At 41.0% G+C, this 19,330-nt stretch overlaps 1 long non-coding RNA gene across 22 annotated transcripts in view; it reads right to left on the bottom strand.

Moving 5' to 3' along the window:
- The window catches only part of LOC149524048 (uncharacterized), a 241,536-nt gene that overhangs the window by 79,101 nt on the left and 143,105 nt on the right, over window positions 1–19,330 (bottom strand). For 5 of the 22 annotated variants that reach the window (XR_016350022.1, XR_016350021.1, XR_016350015.1 and 2 more), the window contains one exon: window positions 5,414–5,554. The exons of the other annotated variants lie outside the window; for them this stretch is intronic. This is a non-coding gene — a long non-coding RNA (uncharacterized LOC149524048). The remainder of the gene's footprint in view (window positions 1–5,413; window positions 5,555–19,330) is intronic. 22 annotated transcript variants of the gene reach the window in all.

Consider the following 19,330-nt stretch of genomic DNA (forward strand, 5'->3'; position numbering starts at 1 on the left):
TTAGAGCCAATCAGAAAATTTCTATTCTTGTTTAGCGTGGAGATATAGATTAAACTAATCAAAGCATTTACAGTGCCTGTGTTTTGGTCAAAAATATCAGATACACAGTGCTTTAAAAAGAAAATAGACAATTTGGGAAATCTCCTAGCTAACTGGAGTTCTCAGTAGCGGGGCCGGACGGAGGCATGGGTGAGCCAGGCAGCTGCCCAGGGCACCAACCAATGGGGGATGCAGGATGGCAGCTGTAAGGGGCGCGCGGCATCCTTACAGCTGCCATCAGGTGCCGTGTGCCCGGCTCCCGCAGCACCAGCCTGCCTGCATCCCCCCGGTGCCGGCCAGCAACGCCCTTCCCCCCACGGCTGCAGGGCCCTACATGGCCCAGCGTGCACGCCAGCAGTGACAGCCAGATGGGACTGGGCTGCGCTTGCACCCTGCGCCCCAGGGGCAGACCCCAGCCTGTGTGCCAGTGGCTGTAGCTGGGCTGCGCATGCGCCGTGCACCTCGGGGGTGGACCTGCGCACCCTAGGGGGGTGGGCCCGCTCCCCATGGGCGGGCACGTGCATGCACTGTGCGCCCGGGGGCAGCACCGTACGCCCGTGCCCAGGACGCCAGAATACCTCGGGTCAGCCCTGCTCAGTAGGGAAGTATGAAGTATATATGTTAATTTAATCTTCTAGTATCATAAAGATACGTCTACACAGCAATGTTATTTTGGAATAAGTGATGTTATTTGTAAATAACATTGTCCGCATCTACACTAAAAGCAGTTATTTCAACATAATGTCAAAATAATGTCAAGCTGGTTGACTGCTTACTCCAATTCCTGTAACCCTCATTTTACAAGGACTAAGGGAAATCAGAGGAAGAGTACTCTTTCTTCGACTTCCTGCTGCATAGATAGCACCAAAAGCCGAAATAAGCGATTTTCACATAAGCTATTCAATTGACATAGCTCAATCTGTATAGCTTGTTTTGGCTTTAGCCCTGCTATACAGATTGCCCTAAGTGTGCAAAATAAAAAGACACCTCCCCCCAAATTCTTGTGTACATTAAGACCATCTCTAACTTTCTTCCAGTAAAAATGGTCCCATTTAAACCCACTTTAAAGTGATGTGTATGATGGTCTTACTAAAAATCAGAATCAGGTTCAAAGCTCAAGGGATTTACAATTTAAGGGGCTGAAGATCCGGAATGTGTAGCCCAAAACAGTGACTTGGAAGTTTCTCTTGCTAGTCACATCTACTTTCTTAAATACCCTTGTATCTGATCCAAAGTTTCAGTAAGCCCAACCTACAGGCCACATTCCTTAAATGGTTTAAATCAGTTTTTATTGCCTACTTTATCTTCCATGTTACATGAAAACTACTGTTGAGAGCACTCTGCCTGGTTCATCCTTTAAACTCTGTAAGGTGAATAACCCTTTGTCCTGTTTAAAATGGGTTATTATACTTCCTTCCTTGGATATACTCTTTGAAAGCTTCCTACCCTTTTCCTCTCAGTTGGGTCTCCCGGTTACTACAAAGCTCCTGCTTGGCCTATGTCATTTACAATTCACATTCTTTTTCAAGACAATGCCTTTTCACCCCTGGAAAGATATTGTCTGGAGAACTGAAGCGTATGATTCTGATTTCTCGGATGTGTAATAGTGGAGTCCCTTTAGGCAACAAATATGATTAAGTTTGTCATTCATAATTCAGGAAATGGCAAACAAATATTTACTGGTTAGCTAATGCAGATCACAAGCTAATGCTCATAATAATAATTAATATTAGCACTCTCAGTGATTTCCCTCCAATTACTTTAGATAACTAAACACCTTTACCTCGGTTTTCATCATGCCATATGTATTCCCTGTACTAATATAGGGAGGCCAGGTGAACAAAGTAAATACTGAGATAGTATCACCTTCTTAATTAATGGGAACTTTCAAAGATTTCAAGGGAAATCACTATCTACAGAGCTTTAAAGGTTGCCTTTTTTTCTGATGCATATATGTTAAGAAATCATATGTGCTGTTCAATAAACATACTAGAGGACAGAATTCAGTCTACTGAAAGGAGAAAATCTTCACCCATTCCTAAAAGGGCCTTGGATGTAGCAGAACTGGTGAAGTTCAACTAAAGGGGAAAACATGAGATCTGAGGACCTATGTCAGGGGCCACACTCCTTACATGACCTTGTGTTTCAGAGCTAATCTCTTAAGAATCAGCTGTATAGTCCTGTCTTTTGTTTCAGAAAGATCAGACTAACACAGCTACATCTCTATTACTATTCTTCCCTGACCATGGGAGGGGCATCTTCCATTCACATCACTGTTCAGTGCAACATGGGGCAAGAGAAGGAATGGCCTGTTACACTGTTAACAAATAAATAGATTTAATAAATAAATAAATTCTTGAGTATAATAGAAGATCTCCGTCAATGAAAGGCACTTTTTAAAGCTCTAACAATCTTCAAAATGTCCCTTCCATGTGTTAATAAAAATCAAAATATTAATATTTTGGAGTATTCATTACTATGTACATATTTTAAATCCTAAATAGCTGATGTATTTTGAAAGTATTTCTTCACATTTCTTCTAAATAACAAATTGCACCAGTCACTGTTGAAAGGGAGAGCGTGGAGTTTTCTTCTAATACATAAACACGCCTAATTGATAAAATTTGCAGCAGGTTTCCAATCAATGATGATTAAAATGTCCCTGTTATAATTTATATTAGTTTTATAATGTAAACAACTGATCTGTAGAAGCTGCACTGCTGAGGCCACTATGGTAACAAATTGAGGAGAGCTCTTAGTACCATCAGAGAGAACACAGAGTGTCAAAACAGATGACTCAATCTCACAGCTGAAGGCCTCAAAGGACAAAGAAATGAAAAAAGAAAGGATAGTAAACATTTAAGAGGAAAATAAACCATCAAAGCATTTGCAGAAAATGCCATATTCCCTCTTTCACAGAGGTGAGCAAGGTGTTAACAATGACTCAGAGATGATCCGCTCACATACAGAACAAAGAACAGTGCCAATCAACAAGGAACTAGCTTCCCATGAATGATGAAACTGTGAGTTGAGATTAACATGGCATGTTACCAAGAAAAAAAATGAGCCCTCGGAAATCTCCCTGCAAATGCTAAATGAAGACCTGTGGCAATAGAAAACAACACACATGCAACATTATGGAGTGTTATGAAAGATATAGGGCTCAAATCATTTAACCCATGGCTTCAACAGCTGTTGAACACCCTCAAAGAAAAGTGGTAAAAATGGAACCCTTACTTCACTTCCAATACCACGCCCGTGTTGGAAGCAAATGTAAAAACTGCTCCTAGGCTCCTGCAGTCAGAGAAAAATTGTGAATGTGAAAGCTCTAGGGAGCAGGCACCTCAGATACTTTTAGATGCTTGAACATGAAAGCGAGCAGTTATTATTCTCCAGTGTCCAAAAGAAGAACTGCACTTGAGGAAGAGACTGGCATTCAGAATTCTGAGCTGCACCCTGCTGAGTCGCTGTCACCATGTTTTGCCTTCAGCAAGTCATTTAAACCAAAATTTTAAAACCTTAGTGCTTGAGTGCTAAAGCTTGAGTTTTAGTGTCAAAAGCTATATTTAGAGAACTACGTAAATGAAAAATACTAAGTACCGGATCTTAATACAGTAATAGCTATTTCTTTCTTTGCTAAACACCACTGAAAATCAGATTACGTATTAGCTCGAGGTTTTACAGCTGCCAGCTTCCCTTTTAATACAATATTTAATATCTATGCCCAATAGAAGATACTAAAACAGGTTGAACCGCTCTAGTTCAGCATCCTTGGAACCTAACCAGTTCCGAACTAGAGAATTTTCTGGATCACGGGAGATCGATATAGTCTAGCAGCATTACCAACACTTCTACTGATAACTGGGCTGTTAAAAGACATTTAGGGGTAAATTAGAGCTAAATAACAGCATAGAACACTGATAGCTAGGATTGGTGGCTGAAAACAAACTTTATGGGACCATGGGAAACTTGGCCACACCCATGATAAGTGGACATCGGGCTAACTAAAATCATTCTGGACCATGGATGTTTCTAGACCAGAGAGTTCTGGACTAAAGAAGCTCAACTTGTAATTACTGAGATCTTTTCTGTCTAGAAGTCATAGAGACTAGGACTTCTAGAAAGTGTCAGAGATGGGAGTTACATTTATGAAATATAAAACAGAACCTGCTGTGTTCAATCTCAGATGTGGATGTATTTCAGTGGTAGGTGAAGGGATTCTGTAAAGTTTGTAAAGCACTTTGGGATCTTGTAGAGTCAAATAAAAACATATAATACTTATTTTATTTTCAGTCATGGATCAAAAACATTAAATTAGATTTTCATTATTATTGTGAATACAGTCTTTGTAAAGCATATGTAAACAGGAGCTAATCTGTAGTCCTTTGACTTCAGTGGGCATTAGAACAGGTCTAAACACAGCATGTAAAGAACTTCCTAGATTTAGTGCTGATGTTTTACGCAGTCAATACAAAAACTAACAGCTAAGAAATATGAATCCTAAACAAACAACAGCCTTAAATAGCAGTTTAAATAAGAATGAAACATTGTTCTCTTTCAGGTACAAGAAGACATTTCCTAAAAAAACATCAAAACAACTGTTCATAAATGGGAAGTGAGACTCTTCCACTAGTTACTTCAATCGCTGAAGGGTGACCTATTCAAATTCAAAGAATGAATATTTTCTATCAGTGCTGTAATCCATGGTATGCTCTCACTAGAAATCAATATTACTTAGGGGGATCTGATTAGTGCAGTGTTTTCAGAGGTATGTGCTTGCTCTGTACCGTCAGCATACCTCTGATGGGCACTACTTGATTTTTTTGCACAGTTTATACACACACACTGTTTCATGCATTGTAATCCCTTGGTGTGTCGCTTGGTGTGTGTATGGAGGGGGACATAATTTATTTAAATGCACTAAACTGCAACAACATGTACCATTTGCTGTCCTATAGAAGGGCCTTTCATCTGCCTCGGCCTTTGCACTGTGGAGAGTCACCATTTCTTTTGCAGTCTGGGCATCTGGGAAAGGTGGGGTGGGGACTGAGTCCTGCGGTGACCTGACACATAAGGCCCAAGCCTCCAGAATGGGTGGTGGTGAGCTTAAGTCCCCCCAGTGCCCACAGGAGCCACCAGGCATGCACTGTCAGCCCACCATTGCTGGAGATGGCTCCAGGTTGGCACAATTCATGGAGATATTATTTTAAGAGCACTGCAAAATCTCTCTGCCACTGGAGCAGGCTCCACCAAATGCCAGAAGTTCTGGTTCACTGGACTGGTCACTCTGCCTCTCTTTAGACCCAGAGTTAGTCTATATCTCTGAGGTCTGTCCCAAGTAGCACTTTCCCAAAAAGCCCAGTGAGTTACTTACAGCCTCCTCCTGTGTGCTGGTTTATGTGCAGTCCTCCTCAGTCATAGGCATAGCCAGAGTCTCTCCCCTTTAGGGCAATCAGCAGTCTCTGGAGCAACCTGTTAGATCCAAGCCCCGCAGGCGTTCAGTCCCAGGCTGTAGCTGCAACACAACAGGTCCTGGACTGGATAAAGCTCCTCCACAGCAGCCTGGATCCTCTGTCCCCAAAATCAAGAGCACCTCTCTCAACATGCCTGGACAAGCCCCCTTCCTCTATTTTCCTCCAGGGCTCATGCAAGTTGCAGTCTCTAGGGCTAGATTGAAGCACAAAGGATCCTCCCAGAAACAGTCATAAGCCCCTTTAGTAAGGGGACAACACATTAAAATAATTTGTGAGCCACACCACAACAACAGAGTCTAGGAGGACACCAGAGTCTTGGAGGACCTAGGCTAGTAGATTTTATGGGCTCCAGCTCCACGGGGAAAGAGCAGGGAAGCGGGAGCCCTGAGCCTCAAGGGCTGAATCCTGCTCTTGGGCCTTAGGTTCCCCACCCTCATCTTAAAGGGAGGATTTGGCAAGTGTGCTTTAGATAAAGATGTTTGATACTGAATATTAACATGACACTGAATAGCAGCATGGGAGAACATAAAGGAACAACAGACGCTACGTAACAATTCTACCCATACTTTGCTAAGACAAAGATAGAATGTTGTAATAGGATGAGACATTATACAACAATAAGGGCCAATAATGATGCCATTAGCAGCACTTCACTATAAGAAATAATCATTATTCTTAATAATCTTTCACCACAGAACTCAGAGTGGAGAAATCTGAACACATACACCCTCTGAAGAGAGAAAGGGCTGGAGCAATGAAAAGGAGCCAAAAAGTTTTGCATCCACCCACATGATTCCTCTCTACAGGCTCTAAGGCCTTTCAAGAATCCCCTCATAGGTCCTGCTGTGGGTGGTATGCTGGAGGCAGGCTTAGAGGCAGTAAGGATGTGTTGAGTGCACCAGGACCACAGCACAAAGTATTTCAGAAATTCCAGGTAGCACTGTCACCATTAGAGCAGCCCAGAGACTGCTGTAAATTAGACCTGCTTCCAGGGCAGAGTAAGTTTCACTGGGGCCTTGTCAGCTCACAAAGCAGTCCAGAATGAGAAGGACACAAAAGGCTTCCACAGACTAACTTATCTCATCCCTGAATCCCCCACACATGCACTGAACATTACATCTGGCTGCTTTCCCAGTAATTGTCCCTTCAGGTAAAAAGGATGCTTGAAACACTCTTTTTAAAGTGTAACCAAAATGCCTGAGGAGCAGTGCTGGTTTTGCTACCACAGTTATTTTTTGACATCCTGCAAGAAGTTGGCCTGTGTGTCTCACTAGATCACTCGGAAAGCAAGTGTCATTGATATATCAAGAGTTCACTAGAGATGACATGATGTAGACTCAGTTAGATAATATAATGTACAAGTTATTAAAAACAAGCACCAGCAGCTATTTATTGTTGTTGTTATTCATGGATGTTAAGCCCTAAATATTCTTCTGTCTTCTTCAGATTTGTTCTTTATTTTTCATACTTAATTTTCCTCCATCTTAAGATTTGGATCTTAATATATTATACTAGATCTTAATTGCATACACGCCTCCAAGTAATAAAACATACCCAGTTGCTGCTGATATTTAGGATTAGCTTGAATGAATGACTTGAGGCCTCATGAAACCATGAAATGAGGTTTACCGGAGCAGTCGACAAAGGCTTCCCTTGTCGACCGCGGCTCGTCCAGACTGCCCCACTGTGCCACCAAACAGCTGATCAGCACGGACGGTGAGGTGGCCATTTTGATGTAAATGAAGCGGCGATTATTTTCTGCTTCATTTTCCTTTGTCTAGTAAACTCATCTATATGGCTCTGTCATCGGAGCCATGTAGTCTAGACATACCCAAAGAGCTTATCTGAATAGATGCAGTACCTAATTTCTCCATTTCTATGGTCTGAAAATGTGATCTGGTTTTCCCATTCAATGCAATGAAGGGCATTAAGATTACTTAGCTCCTACCAATGCTATTCCATAAAATGGCCAACAAAGGCATTTGAAAGAAATGTGGCTGACACTATGCAGAAACAAAGGAGTTGTTTTTAGGGACTGCACTGTCCTTGGATCAGGAAAATGTAGGTTGATCCAAATACATTTCTCAACTCAGCCATTTATTAGGATGATTTCAACTGATAAAATGGTTAGTTCTGCAGTTCTTACTCACTCAGAATGCTCATTGGCTTCATTTGGCCCCTCTGGAAAGGCACAATAAGTGTGACTAGAAGTGATGGCTTCAAACAAAAAAAAAGGGAACTGGTGACAAGATGGTTTACATAAGGTGCTCTTGACTCTATATCTCACTTCTTTCCTTTGCCTTGCAGAGACTGTGTTTGTTAAAAGCTAATCTTTCCCTTAAGTTTCTGGCTAGGTGTTACATTAAAGGGTATTATATTCCTGAATGAGTGAATGTGCTATGAGAAGCACATATTATTCTAGGCTTAGTGGTTTTGGCTGGCTTGCATGGGAAGAATTTTTTTATTGTAAAAATTCACAGAGCCATAAATGATAAGACCTTTGCATAACTGTAAATGAATAAGTGGTGCTTTGCCTGATAATTGGCAGGATCAGGTCACTTAGGGCACGTCTACACTAGAAAACTATTTTGAAATAACTAAATTCAACTTAACTCCTAATTTTACAAAATTGAAATATCATGTCCCCAGTATGGGGAAGCCTCAAAAGTAGATCGAGGCAAGCTCTGTTAATGAGGACACACTACCTTGACTTAGAGTCCCAGGAAGCACTGGGGATTAATTAGTTCAAATTACTCTGGGGAGTCATTATTTCAAAATAGTGGCACTGGAGCGTCCACACTAATGCTATTTCAGAATTAATGTTATTCCCCTAGAAAAGCAAGAGTACAGATTTTGAAATAAGTGGCCCATTATTTCAAAATAACAGGCTCAGTAATGTGGACACTCCACTTATAAATTTGACCTTAAGTGGGTTATGTCAAAATAAAGCCCTAGTGTAGACCAGCGCTTAGAGACAGACTTGAAGCATGGAATTGCCAGACTGATTAATTTTATATGCAAGCAATTACTATGTAGTTATATGATTTTGTGCACAAATGTACAACTGAATGTTTTGAACATACGCCCTGCAATGTTCAATTGGTACACATGATCATGATGCTTCCTACTAGCCTTAAAGGAGGGGTTGGCAAGAGGCTGTTAGTGAGCTGGATCCGGCCCTCCAAGCCACCAGATCCGGCCTGTGGCCGCCTCGTCCGAACCAATAGGCAGAGAACAGCTCTCACTTTAAAAAGCCAGCTATTCTCCCTTCTGGATGGCTGGCGAGGGAGGAATCATAGAATCATAGCATATTAGGACTTGAAGGGACCTCAAAAGGTCATTGCGTCCAGTCCCCTGCCGTCAAGGCAGGACCCAGTACTGTCTAGATCATCCCTGATAGACATTTATCTAACCTACTCTTAAATATCTCCAGAGATGGGGATTCCACAATGTCTCTAGGTAATTTACTCCAGCGATTAACCACTCTGACAGTTAGGAACTTTTTCCTAATGTCCAACATAAACCTCCCTTGCTGCAGTTTAAGCCCATTGCTTCTTCTTCCATCCTCAGAAGACAGGAAGAACAAATTTTCTCCCTCCTTCTTGTGACACCCTTTTAGATACCTGAAAACCGCTATCATGTCCCCTCTCAGCCTTCTCTTTTCCAAACTAAACAAACCCAATTCTTTCAGTCTTCCTTCATAGGTCATGTTCTCTAGACCTTTAATCATTCTTGTTGCTCTTCTCTGGACCCTCTCCAATTTCTCCACATCTTTCTTGAAATGCGGTGCCCAGAACTGGACACAATACTCCAACTGAGGCCTAATCAGCGCAGAGTAGAGTGAAAGAGTGATTTCTCGTGACTTGCTCACAACACTCTTGTTAATGTATTCTAGAATCATGTTTGCTTTTTTTTGCAACAGTGTCACACTGTTGACTCATATTTAGCTTGTGATTCACTATGGCCCCTAGATTCCTTTCTTCCATACTCCTTCCTAGACCGTCGCTTCCCATTCTATATGTGTGAAACTGATTGTTCCTTCGTAAGTGCAGCACTTTGCATTTGTCCTTATTAAACTTCATCCTATTTATCTCAGACCATTTCTCCAATTTGTCCAGATCATTTTGAATTATGACCATCCTCCAAAGCAGTTGCAACCCTTCCCAGCTTTGTATCATCTGCAAACTTAATAATCGTACTCTCTATGCCTATATCTAAATCGTTGATGAAGATATCGAACAGAACCAGTCCCCAAACAGACCCCTGCAGAACCGCACTTGTTGTACCTTTCCAGGAGGGAGATTTATCATGCTGTTCCCACCCCCCCAGCAAAATCTCTTAGCTCCCATTGGCCAATCTCTCAGTTTCCAGCCAATAGGAGCTGAGAATTTTTGCTGGCAGCAGGGGCAGTGTAGGAAGCCTTCTCCCTTCCTTCTCAACCCCTCCCCTTCCCTCTCATGCACAGAGCTGAGCCACATGGAGCAGCGAGCAGCCTGGAGCAGACAGTCTGCCTCAGGTTTCTGCTGGTAAGCACCTCCCAGCCAAAGCCTGCCTCTGGCACCCCAGCCCTTTCCTTCTCCAACCCTCTGCCCCCTCCTGGACCCATATCCACTCCCAGATCTGGCACCCCAATCTCCTGCCCCCAGATCACAATACCCTCCTACCCTAGGTCATATCCCAAAATCCTGCATCCCAGTTCTCTGCCCTAAGTCACAACCACCTCCTTCATCCAAACTCCCTTCCAGACCCCATTCTCCCTCCTGTACCCCAATCCCACAACCTCCCTTGGGCACCCAACCTCCATCCCAGACCCCAGAATTCCTCCATTAATATCCTGGAAGAGTGCTGCCCTCAACCACTTTCCAAAAATCATGGAGTGGTCCCCCCATCAAAAATTATTACCCACCCCTGCCTTAAAGTCTATGAGGTACTGTGACTTGTACTTTACATTTGACCCTGTTTTCCATAGATTGACAAAACAGGATTGTGGAACTGATCCAAAATCCACCGGAGACAAAGGGAGACTTTCCATTGGGCTCAAAGAGCTTTGTATATAGCCCCACAGGGGAATAGTTTTCATGTGACTATTTTGCCCTGTTACTTTTTTAAGTTTTACAAATAAAGACATTTGACATATTATGGAAATAAAATATTTTGATGTCTGACAGATAATTCTGCACCATTGCTATGGCAATTTAAATAATTTATTTGTATCTAAGAATTTTATGACTATACATTAGAGGTCTATTTTAAGTGGTGGCATTAAGATGCTTATGTTTCATTTGTAAGTTTCTGTTAAATTGTATCTTTATTCAGTTGCTACCTTTTTGAAAAACGTTTCAGCTAAATTGCGTCTTCCAATTTACAACAGGCCACATCCTGACCCAGCTGTGCTTCCATGCAGACAGTAAGGAAGGAACTTTACTCCACTTTGTGGCCTATCCATATTTCAGATGGCAAACATGGCAGAGGGGGAAGGAGAACAGCTATGACTCAGCTGCTACCTCCTTGAAAAAAACTTGTATTTGAAAATCATGAGATTTAGAGTAAAATCAAGTCTTATGTACCAGGGTGTTGTTATTTCTGACTTCTTGTATGGTGCTGAAGCCTGGGTCATGTACAGTAGACATCTCAAGATTCTTGAAAGATATCATCAATCCCTAGAGATCTTCTGAATCAAATGGGATGACCAATGCACCTTAGGTATTCTGTCCCAAGCCACAGCCTCCAGCACTGAAGCTATGGTCACCCATCACCAACTCTATTGGGCTAGTCATATTCTTCGAATACCAGAAAGTTGACTCCCAAAGCAGGTTCTGTTCTCACAACTGAGCCATGGCTAACGTCAAGAGGCAGGCAAAAAAGTGGTTTAAAGACTCTTTCAAAGCCAACATGAAGAAGTGGAATATTGACATAGACTCTGTCAGCCGACGGTCAGGGCAGTGTGTGCGTGTGTATGTGTGTGTGTGTGTTACCGAGAATAGGTTTAATGTCCGTGACTTTACCACTAGGACCGGGGTCCCATCGCGGAGGGCAGCCAACAGGCTGACAGACGCCCCAGAAGTTTATAGGGAGAGCTTATTACATCTCAGATTTCATCTGCTAGGATACAGGATCCCTTCGCAGCAGGCAGTCTAGGGAAGACTGAGAGATGCCCCAACTGATCTGTCACCTGGGAGTGACACGATCCCAAACGCCTAAGCTCTTCCTCTAACTGTCCCTTATGACCATCTGAAGTTCTTTTAAATTGTGCTTGGTTCTGTTACAGCAACTGAAGGAGTCAGGTTAAAGCTTAAACAGTTACAGGTTTATTAAAGAAGCTTATAAATCATATGGTTACAATGGCTATTGCTCTATTTCTTAACTTCTAGCAAATATAGATCTTAAAAATAGTTACAAAGAAACAAAAGATAGAAAATAGAAATAATGGTACCAAGCGACAGCTTAATCTTTAAAGAGCTCTAAGTCTATGTGTACACTTAAGACAAAGGACCACATCCAGGTACAATTTTTACCCCCTTCTGTGCCTCTCGACTCCAGCGGGTCAAGCCAGGGCCGGTCCCTCAATTCCTAGGAAAGATGAATACGAGGTGGGTGTCCACGTGGAACCTCGGGAGGTCAAACACCTAACCCGACCAGCAGATAGATGGTAGATTGACACTCAGAGTAAATGTGCTGCTGGACCCATCTTTATACCCATAGGGGCCCGTATCCTCTTTCTTATCTAAGATGCCAAATTGTGTTGGTTTGTCTTTGTGACGCCAGTTCTTACAAGCAAGTTTCAAGTTAATTTATACTTGCAAGTGAGATAACTAAATTGTAAGTACTGGATATTTTTTTTACTGATTCCCCCTCCCCCCCGCGAGAGATTCCTCCCCCTGCGGATGGCTGTGTGTTTGTATCAATATGGGTTTCAGTCAAGGGCACTCCTTGGCAGCCTCTTGGTCAGCAATTGGCGTATCTCTGTTTACAGCCATTCAGGGTCACTGAGCCTGCCATATCCGGGCCTTCTGTTCAAGGCTTACTGCTCTGTGTGCCCTGCATGCTCCAGGCAAGCAAAAATGGGTGTTACAGGGGGGTTCCTGTCTGGCTACAGACTCATAGGAATCCCTTTAGCAACTGAAATGGAAAAGGGCTTTATGGCAAGAATCTGAGTATTTTGAGATCCAACAGAAACAACTGGAAACACAGAAATGGTAAAGAAGAAAAGAATGTGCCACAGACCAACTTAACAACCCAGATCCACCCTTCCATTGGGAAATGTCTGCCCCAACTGTGACAAGTTCTGTGGACAGGTCTCACAAGTCACCTGTAGATCCATCAGCAATAAATGGCTTTCATTTTATTGGATGACAATCATCCTCAAACTCCAAGGGATCACTGAGAAGCTCAAACTTTGAACATATTGGAGATACATGTTTGAACATCACCGAGATGCTCACATTTTGAAGATATGGAGAGATACAAAATATTCCAGGGAGAGTAATTACCAATGTAAATCAATTAGGATGTATATCACATGAGGATAACATAATACATATACACTTGTTAGAACATATAGTTACACTAGGTTACCTACATTTATTACTGTCCTATCAGAGGAGTATGTCATTTTCTTATTTTCTAAGGTGCTGCAAGACTATTTGTTGTTTTTTAAGTTTTTCCAAAACAAATGAGTCACTTTCAGGAAGCTCCCAAGAACTGAATCTTGCAGAGTTTGTGCAGCTCTTGTGATTATCCAATCAAACACAGTAAACTATTGGAAAAGGAATGATTATCATTCCTTATCCAGAGATAATGTATGCTTTCATTTATTAAGCACTTAATTAATCTGTTATTGTTGTGAGAAACTAGTTGAAACTGGAGAAATATATACAATAGATCTAAATTTTGCTATGGTTCCAACACAATTTAGTGTAGTAAAGTCAAGGAAAAATGTTTGTATCCAAAAACGTAGCCCAGCACTAAAAACGTGAACATGAAAAAAACCACGGGGGAAATCAATTTTGCTACAAATTGCCTAGATATTAGAAAGCCTTGCTGATATGACCAGGGAATAAAAGAGGAAAGTTTTCACTGACTTTGGCAAAAATGACTACACCACATCTTAAGCGAGGAATGAGGGAATTGTCCGGCTAGGCCAAGGAAAGGGCATACCTCTTGATGAGGTAGAAATACATGGATGATGGTCAGTGTTGGGATGCTGACTCATCCTCCCAGGTTATCTGACCAGAAGGGAGAAGAACGTATACAGGGGTAAGCCAGGCTGGTCTCACCTGGACCAAGTGGAGCAGCAGCCACACTCCGATGTTGGACATGATGAAATACCATCTTTAGTCAGGATCCATTGGAAGCATTGCAATAGCCACTCCTTTCTCAGATGGCTGAGATGGAATTTTTCCTTCACTGCCAGACTGACCAAGGCAAAATTGTTTTTTTTTTTTGTCTTCCTCACAGCCAGTCCTGGAGAGCATAATTAAGGTGAGTCTGGAACAGGAGTGAAGTTATGGTGTTGCAATACATTATTATAAGCATGGAATTGATGTCTAGTGAAGGTAATCCATGGGAAAGGGATATGGTGACCAACATAAATAGATTGGCAATGAATTTAATGGATGTGTTTGTTAAAGGAGAGGACACAGGGGGTCTCATTACTGGCATGGTAGGGAGTAAATTCCCTGCTTCTTTTATAGCCCATAAGCAGATTTCCGCTGTTGCTCAGGTCCTTAATTCAATTTTTTTTTAAATAAAAGGAAAATGTACATACTTTATTGAAGTATGCTTGTATATTTTAAAAATACAGTATTATTTTATGAAAATTTTTATTTCAGATTTCTTTGAAAAAGGATCATTAAAATTTGTCCATTTAATTTTTTAAATAATTTTTTAAAATGGGAATTCCATCAATCCTTTTTTTCCTTCATCCCTATAAACTACTATCACTCACTGTATTTTAACAAACAAAGAGCTATATTCAATTTGGTTTCCAATAACATTGTCTTATAGTTTTCAAACCTTGAGCATTGCTTTAGCTTGCCAAAACAGAGCTCTTCTCCAAATGTCTGTGTTGTATCTCTTTTCTATAAGATTTATTCAGAAGCAATCCTGTTCCAGGTTCATCCTATGTTTCTGACTCATCTTGGTTCAGTCTCTTTCAACATTTGCTCACTTATGTCAATTTTGAGAACTGTATTTGATTTCATGACTCTGTCTTTTTTTCTGTTTGGTTTCATGAGGAGCAATCCCATTCCAGACACACCCGGTTTTCTTGGCACAACCGATTTTCTTGGCACAACTTGCTTTAAGTTATGATGAGAGGAAGCTGCATACCGAATTTGGTGGTCCTCGCGTTTACCATTTAGCAGGAGTTCTTGATCAAATAGACAAACAGATAAAAAAGCAAACTCTCTAAAATATATAGTAGATCTTAACCTTCTTTCAGAGTGGGGGGATGGCAAGGTCCCAACAGTGGATTGGCTGGGAACCAGGATGTAAGTCCCCAAGATAGACATTGAATGATCACAGATTTACCTGCACTATATACTTTTATCTGCCAAGTACTCCCAGACAGTTGTTAATAAAGTTGAAGCCTAATTAAACAATATCCAGTGTCTCCTGTCCTTCTTTCAGTATAAGCAGACAAAACACCCACAATGTGTGATTGCCATTATTAAAAGTTAAAGTTCCTGTTCATTCTCCACAGTAGTCAGAAACAGAGAATCAATATTTTTGTCAATTATCCTGAAACTTATTGAGCGGGATCCAAGCTCAAATGAAAGTTTTCAAAGGGTTTCTAAGAAATGCACTACAGTCCTGCCAACTCCGAACAGCAATATTAAAGCCAATTTTGACATGACAAAGACATTACAGACTAGCAAATTCGGTAAGTGACAAAGCTCCTTTGGAAGGTGGATATGACACTAACATTTAATGCTGCTTTAAAGCTAGCTGGTTGCTTTATACTGAGATATTTGCAAAACATTTCCCCTACAATACTGACAGTTCTGACAATATTTTAAATCTCAAAATTACACAAATGTACTTTAAGTTGTTTAGTACCTAAAGTAAAATTTTTAAGCGTACCTATGTTATTCAACCAAAGTCCCATTTCCAAAAGTGGCATTAGCATTCAGGTACCTACATCTTACTGAAAGCTAATAGAATTTGAGTTCTAAGGGGCAGATTTTTAAAAAAGATATTTAGGCACCTAGTGGGATTTTCAAAAGCATATAGGTTCCTGACTTGTAATAGGAGCAGCACTAAGCTAACTGCTAATGAGAGCCTTGATACTTTTGAAAATACTATTGAGCATCTGTCTGCATCTGTAAGTGTCCAAATATCTTTTAAAATCTGGATCTCAGTCTCTAAGTCATTTCTGAAAATAGGAATTAGGGGTCTAAATTTTATCCCAGTAGAGAATTCCTGTAGATTGTATAGTGTCTTTGTTTTTAATTTACCGTAATTCACAATAAATGCCTCAGAGTGAAAGCTAACAAACTGAAGACTAATAAGTAGCAAAACCTAATCGAGAAGCATGACTGATTAAATTGATCATATATGTTTGTACTGATGGCAGACATAGAAATGAAGAAATTCATGCATTTCTTACTCCATCTAGTCTCTTACTTTGTTACCTACTACATAGCTTATTGCTGCTCATTAATGGAACTAAAAGGGAGTCAGTATGGCTTAGGGGGAAGAGCACTGTACTGTGTGTGAGTCAGGAGATCAGAATTCTATTTCCAGCTCAACCACAGGCCTGAGTCACTTTAGGCAAGCTTCTTGGTGCCTCAATTTCTCCATCTGTAAAACGTGGATAATCTTACTGGGATATTCCTGAGAGCCACAGAAATAAGGATTATACGAGACCTAAATATTATTACTATGAAAGGCAAAACTCCCATTGGCTTACTGGAGCAGAATAGGGCTTCTTTGTCTCTCTCTTCATTTTCAGCTTCTTCTACCTGTCAGATTGCATGCAGGTAGCTGTAGAGTGATCATAAGCAGTATTGTGTGCATAGTTTGATTGTATGATACTTGTAGCACAGACAGCATTTTTGTCTTTTGTACATAGGCTTATTTTTTTCCCATTGTGGTTCACTGATGTCTTGTCCTTTCAATTTTTTAATCATAAGAAGAGTCTAGAGAGTTGAACTTGTCCAAAGTTATTAAAAATATTTTAACAGACTGTCTGGGAAGTGGAACTGTGGATTCTCATTCTAATCAGGATCACCCCCCCCCCCCCCCTCCAATTTCTCTATCATTCAACTCAACTATCTACACAGAGATTGTTGGATACATCATTTGTAGACGGGAGAGTTGGATACATCCTATGCAGACGTGAGATACAATCATCAAAATTCATGACTGCAGCTGATACCCCCTGATCTTTGCTCTTCATCAAGGTTATTCCTTAGCTTTCTGAAGCTTTAGATTAAAGATTGATACATCATCTCAAGACAAGCACAGAGAATGGTGTTCATGTTATCACAGAGATTTTGACCAGTCAATTTCACATCAGTCACAGCATGCTGGGCACTCTTGGAGACTAATATCTCATTCCTATCATGCTTCTAACACAGTTTCAGAAAACACGGGCCTACTTATTATTGAAGGTTTTGAAGAAGACTGTGCTATAGCATCAAAATAATGAAACAGGTGCAGCACCAGTTCGGGCTTCAGTTCATTACTAGATTTCTGAAGTCAGATTCATTATACCATTTTAGTGCTATAGGCTTATTGCATTTTGTGCAGAAAAGAGTGAGCTAACAACATATCCAGTTGTTAATCTTGTGCCATCTGTTAACCAGAATCTGAAAATATGTTGGAGCAGGATAAAAGCCAGAAACATCTTAACAGAGATGCAAAACAAAATACAATGAACCAATTGTTGGTGTAACTCGGTACAGCACATTCTTTCCAGTGGAGTTCTGCCCATGTACACCAGAAAAGAATTTGGTCTCACTTTCCCGAGTCGGGAATTCCAGCCTCTTGTTTATTCTGTTTAAGAAACTTTTTTTGATTTACAAAGGACTGCATGTGGATTAATTCCAACATCCATTGATACCAACTGGAGTCTCACCAGGCTCTATGACACCCATAGCAATTGATGTGTTCATATCAATGCACTGGGTTTTATCAGGCAAATGAAAGGACATTGATGGGAATGTAAAATCAGCACTAGTGCTGTCAAATATAATGTAAAACTTCATCATAAGAGAAGAGGGGGGGGGGAAGCAAGCTATGTAAAAAGAAAGCACCATGAATTTTATACACTTATAGACAGTCCATCTTGTGAATGATCTATTGCCAACCAGTGATGCTGGTGAAACCAATGTTACACATGTTTCAGGAATATCCCACAAATGAGACTAGAGAACTAGCAACAGCCAAATTGAAACTATTAGCTAGAACATAGGTGTTCCACCTCACATTTTGTTGACTATCCCTATAAGGAAACTCTAAGGCTACGTCTACACTGGCATGATTTTCCGAAAATGCTTTTAACGGAAAAGTTTTCCATTAAAAGCATTTTCGGAAAAGCACATCTTGATTGGCAGGATGCTTTTCCGCAAATGCACTTTTTGCGGAAAAGCGTCCGTGGCCAATCTAGACGCAGTTTTCCGCAAAAAAGCCCCGATCGCCATTTTCGCGGTCGGGGCTTTTTTGCGGAAAACAGTACTGTGCTGTTTACACTGGCCCTCTTGCGCAAATGATTTGCGCAAGAGGGCTTTTGCCCGAACGGGAGCAGCACAGTATTTCCGCAAGAACACTGATGATCTTACATGAGATCGTCAGTGTTCTTGCGGAAATTCAAACGGCCAGTGTAGAGAGCTGGCAAGTTTTTCCACAAAATCAGTCTAGACACAGCCTAGTAGTTATACTCCATGTGTCTCTCCAAAGCCTAAAATATCTGTATGCTGTATCACTATCGATGGCATGGCAAAAATCTTAGAACATTGATATCAGAGATACTGAACCAATCACCATCCTTACTAATTTGCATGCAATAATTTCCTAGGTTTATGAGGGAACCTATTACTTGGGCTCAACTTTTGCCTATCAAAAATTACACATCTCTCAGCACAACAGAATCCCCAAATAAATAAATACAGCCACCCACACAAGAACACAACACACACAATAACCCAAAACACCATTTTGATTCCTACAATGTCCATGGAGTCAGATTAAATCAATAGAAGCAGCTACAAACAAGACTGAAAGCACTTTTTGTTTAGAATATCACCATGTTCAAATGTCACAGAGGGTACGTCTAGACTACAGGCTTTTGTCGACAGAGACTTGGTCAACAGATACTGTCAACAAAGCTTCTGTCAACAAAAAGCATCTAAACTACAACCAGTTCTGTTGACGAAGCAAGCTGCTTTGTCGACATGAGAGTGTAGATGCAAAGGACAGTGTAGATGCCATAATGACTTCTGTCGACAGAACTCTGTCGACAAAAGGCGTTATTCCTCATAGAATGAGGTTTACTGCTGTCAACAAAACTGCCAAGTTCCGTCAACGTTATGTCAACAGAACTTGGTGGTAGTGTAGACGGAGGTATAGTTTTGTCAACAAAAGTCCACTTTTGTCGACAAAACCCTGTAGTCTAGACACACCCTAAGAGTAAGTCTACACAGCAGGGCTAAAGTCGAATTAAGCTATGCAACTTCAACTACATCAATTGCATAGCTGAAGTTGAAATAGTTTAATTTGGTTTTTGGCACTGTCTACACAGCAGGAATTTGATGGAAGAACACTCTTCCTTTGACTTCCCTTACTCCTCGAGAAATGAGGGTTACCGTGAGTTG

Source organism: Pelodiscus sinensis, chromosome 7, assembly GCF_052426305.1.
Source record: "Pelodiscus sinensis isolate ZL-2025 chromosome 7, ASM5242630v1, whole genome shotgun sequence".
Classification (NCBI taxonomy): Eukaryota; Metazoa; Chordata; order Testudines; family Trionychidae; genus Pelodiscus; species Pelodiscus sinensis.